The sequence below is a fragment of the Vombatus ursinus genome, unplaced genomic scaffold, assembly GCF_900497805.2.
Source record: "Vombatus ursinus unplaced genomic scaffold, bare-nosed wombat genome assembly UNPS02014830.1, whole genome shotgun sequence".
NCBI classification, from domain to species: Eukaryota; Metazoa; Chordata; class Mammalia; order Diprotodontia; family Vombatidae; genus Vombatus; species Vombatus ursinus.
In genome coordinates, this window is record NW_020954608.1 from 47,104,562 (window position 1) to 47,109,479 (window position 4,918).

At 37.8% G+C, this 4,918-nt stretch overlaps 1 pseudogene; it reads right to left on the reverse strand.

The window, feature by feature from the left end:
* Positions 1-3,877: 3,877 nt before the first annotated feature.
* On the reverse strand, positions 3,878-4,508 carry LOC114025181 (annotated as a pseudogene).
* Between the last annotated feature and the right edge of the window lie 410 nt (positions 4,509-4,918).

Sequence of the window (4,918 nt, forward strand, 5' to 3'; positions counted from 1 at the left end):
ATATTTATTGTTGTCAACATTCAGCATATTCCCCTATAATTTTCATTGCTAGTCTGGTAAAATAATACATGTAACAAAAATTAATTGAAAGCCAGTTTACTATATCTGCTTTGTGTGAAAGTGGTTTTCCTAAGTGAAAAATTGAATAAGGAGATTTACCTTGAACTATTTCACTATTGTACTTAAAAAAAATAGACCTACGCATAACCAGTTTAAGAGCAGCAGTTACCTAAAAAAGCTGTCAAATACCACTGTTAACTCTAGTAATTTATTCTGTAATTTAATGTAGCTTTGACCTCTGTCATAAGTTAATACAGCATGAAGAATTATGTGCAAGAAAAAAAAAACATGCTTGTTAATGAATTGGAGAGTAATGTGACATTGTGTTTTTCTTCCCCACATTCTTGTGAAATATCTTAATATTGGAGGTAACAGAGCCTAGACAATTTCACTATGTAATTATATCTGTCCATAGCTTACTAACTAGTGCTGTGATTAAAAGCCTTTTAATTATCCTATCCAGACAGTTTGATTTTGAGACAAAAATAACTCTGGCCATGAACTCTGAAATGTGTATTTGAATTTTCCCATTTTAAAGCATCAGTGAAAGACTTGTAGCAAAAAAGAAAAGGAAGAACAAGAAAAAATGATTTTACTAATAAAAAACTGAGTTGTTTGAATGTCTTCTCAGTTGAACAGATTTGCATTGCCAACAAGAGGAGAAGACATATGTTTTGATACTCTGTGCTGAATGAAATTTAAAAAAAAGCCCTAAACACTTCCCAAAGCCTTCCATCACCATCTTACTGCCATTCATTCCATTGTGAACTGTTCCATCTGTTTCTTTTGCCGAGGTTTCCTTACAAGAGACCCAAATGAAAAGAAAAAAAAAAACACTCAAGGTTAGGAAGCAAGTATATATGTGTGCATGTATATTTATATATGTATGTTATATATGATATATGATGTGTATGTATATACAAATCTATATCTAGGTGTATACACACACACACACATATATCTATCTATCTATATATATATATATACATGTAAGTTAGAAGGAATGGGTCAGAAGATCTGTTCTTGGGTAGGTTGCACACTTCTGTACTTGGTGAAATTTTATGATACCTTTTCACAAAATGTGTGTCCTTCACAAATGTAATTCCTATTCACTTGCAATTTTCAATCCTTGCAATTATCAATCCTAATAAGAAAGAATTAGTAGGTACCTTGTAAGTATTTTGTATTCATTGATTGATTACATGGTAAGTATTGAACTAATGCAAATAAAAAAAATCAGGGTAAAATTTAATATTCTCTGGGAAAGGGTGATTAGATTCCTAAATGTTAAAAAAATAGCTAAAATCTTACCAAAATTTGTTTTTATGTGCAAAAAAAACATTTTTTTTCTTCTTTGATTAGCCTGGAAATGCTGTATAAATACTCTTGGCCTCAATACTATTAAGAACTAAAAGAACTGAATAAGACCCTAAAAGTTGATCTACACCATCCTTCATATTTATTTGTTGTTGTTCAGTGATTTTTCAGTCATATCCAACTCTTCATGTCACCATTTTGGAGTTTTCTTGGCAAAGACACTGGCAAAGCTGCTAAGTGTCTGAGGCCAGATTTGAATTCATGTAGAGGAGTTTTCCTGATTCCAAGCCCAGTGCTTTATCCACTGTACCACCTAGGTGCCCTCCTCCATATTTATATTCATAATATAAGCTGGTCTGCCTCCTAGAAGAGGCTTAAGGAACTCCTCTCTGTGTTGCAGTTTATCAGTAATGCTGATATAGGGAACCTCCAGGAACCAACATGACAAAGTAAGCAGGAAATCACTTGAACTATCTTAAAGTCACCCCCAACAACTAGAAATAGTGCCTCATAATGAATTCTGGAAAAGCAGAACCAACTAAAAGTTGGAGTGAAACATTTTCTAAGCCAATATCAATTGATAGGTCAGCAGGAAAGGTCTCTCAGTCAGATAAAAGGGGAGTACAGCCTGGGGTGGGCAGTGTTCTGGTAAGCCAACAGTAGGCCTTGTATCAACATGCCAGTGGGAGGCTCTGAGCCCCAGGGCAGTTCAGTGACTGAGACCCAATGGCCTCAATGCAGCATCAGGTGAGCATGTAATGTCACCCTCTCCCCCAGCAATACCAGGACCAGTACAACGCTAGGTGAGCAGCCATCAACCCTTCCCCCCACACCCTACGGCCCTAATGCAGCACTCTGGTCTTCATGGGCCATAGTGCATCATCAGGCAAATGGAGAATATCCCCATCCCCTTCCTGAATCACCTGGCAAGCAGCCAGGCCCCTTGTGGTACCAACACAGTACTAGGTACCCCCTCATCACCACCCTGTGGCCCCACTGCAACACCAGAAACCACCCCACGCCCCTGACCTGTAGCAATAGCACAGGCAAGAAGACAGCTTCCCTACAGCTTCAGGGAAGAACTAGCAAATGGCCAGCCCCTCTCTTTATGGCTGTGCTGTAGCACCAGGCCCACTTTGGCCCCAGCACAGCATCATGCAAATGACCAAGCCCCTTCAGCTCCCATGCAACACCAGGTTACCAGCCAGGGCCTACAGTTCCCAGAAAAAAACAAACAAACAAACAAACAAACAAACAAACAAACAAACAAAAAATAAAAAAACCCCTTGAGATAATGCCCCCTCTGTCCCACAAGCAGAGTTCAACTTTAAAAGTAATGAAATAGGCTGGAAAAAAAAAACTGAGCAAAAAAACAATAAAAGATCCTGACCATAGAAAGTTATTACGGTAACAGGGAAACTCAAAAGACAAACTCAGAAGAGGATAACCATGTTAAAATGCCTACATTCAAAGGATCAAAGAAAACACAGAATTGGTTTCTCAGGCCCAAAAGGAAATCCTGGGAAGGAAAAAAAAGAATTTAAAAATAAAATAAGAAAGGTAGAAGAAAATTGGGAAGAGAAATGAGAATGAAGCAAGAGAATCATGAAAAAAATGTCAACACATTGATAAAGGAAGCACAAAACTGGGGGAAAATGTTGTATAAAAATTTACTGAAGAAAACAACTCCTTAAAAAGTAGCCAAATAGAAAAGAAGGTTAAAAAGGTAACTGAAGATAATAACTCCTTAAAAATTAGAATTGAACAAGTGGAAGCTAATGACTTCATGAGATATGAAGATTCACTCAAACAAAATCAAAAGAATGAAAAAACAGAAGAAAATGTAAAATATCTCATTGACAAAACAACTGACCTGGAAAATAGATCCAGGAGAGATAATTTAAGAATTATTGGGTTACCTGAAAGTCATAACGACAATAACAACAACAACAACAACAATAATCACAATAATAATAAGAATGTGAATATCCTACTTCAAAAGATTATCAAAGAGAACTTCTCTGATATCCAAGAACCAGAGGGTAAAAAAGGTATTCAAAGAATCCATCAATCATCTGCTAAAAAAAATGCCAAAATGTTGGTCTATGCCTAGTTTCTGCCATACTGATTTCCAGTTTTCCAAGCAGTTTTTATCAAATAATGAGTTTTTATTTTTTATTTTTTTGTTTTTTCAATGAAAATACTTCATTGTTAAATACAGAGGTACACTTTCTTCCTTTATTTATTACCCTAGGGACAGTCTCTTTGTGTCTCCAAATGACTACCAATTGCAGTTGCTAGACTCAAAGATCTCAAAGGGTGTGACATGAGTTTCTCACTGGTATGCTGTGAACTGCATGGAACTTATCCTGGTGATTTATAATTCTTCTAACTTAAAAGTTCAGTGTGCCATGATTCCTCATGTCAAAGAATGATACTATGTCCTAGGAAAAACCAGTATGAGAACCACAGAAGAGGTCTGCTTCAGGCAGCTGGAAGCTGAGTTCAGTCCATATCTACTTTCCTGCTTGTCTTTATGGTGGAATGGATTCTCTTCTGTTTTAGCCTTTCATGATTCATGTTTTCTACCCTGATCCTTTGAAGCACTGCATCCTATTTGGATGGCTCCTTGGGCATCTGGCTGGCCTGGGCAATCATGTCTCTAATTTTCTGGAGGCAATTCACCAAATTTCTAAACTGATAGAGGCTGGAATCAGAGGTAATAATCAACTCTCCTGATTTGTTGATCTTATTTTTAAACAAGACAGCAATCTTTTGCTGGACAGGCTCTGAGATCCAGTTTGCTGTTGCTAAATGGAACCGGACTTCAGCCTTGGTATTTACTTTATTAACATTCTGCCCTCCAGGACCACTACTCTTGGAATAAGATATCTTCAGGTGATCTACAGGAATGTCAGTGCTGGCCTGCTTTGCACCATCTAGGACCCTACAGGCAGTCTCTCAGTTTTAGGAATTTGGGTAAAGCTTCTGCAGGCTGAAGATGTACTTGACTCAGAGCTGGCCACCTTCTCATGAAAAGCACAGCAGAGGCAGCAGCCGGGTGGTTGTAGCAAAGCCAGCCTGAGCCAAGACTGGCTCGGTAACCAAAGAAGAAGTTGGGCAGCAGCCATTTTGCCTTCACTGAACATTTATTAAAGGCTCCTTATGTACTAGGCTCTGTGTTAATCTCTGGGGATTTAAAAAAAAAAGCAAAAACACAAGTCCTTGCCCTCAAGAACCTCACATTCTTTTTTTTAATTTATTTTTAGTTTTCAACATTTACTTCCACAAGATTTTGAGTTCCAAATTTTCACCCCATCTCGCCCCTCCCCCATCCCAACATGGCATGCATTCTGAATACCCCTTACCCTAGTCTGCCCTCCCTTCTATCTCTCCCCCACTTCTCTTATCCCCTTCCCCCTCTACTTTCTTGTAGGGCAGGATAGATGTCTGTACCCCATTTCCTGTATTTCTTATTTCCCAGTTACATGTGAAAACATTTTTTTAACATGTATTTTTAAAACTTTGGGTTCCAAATTTT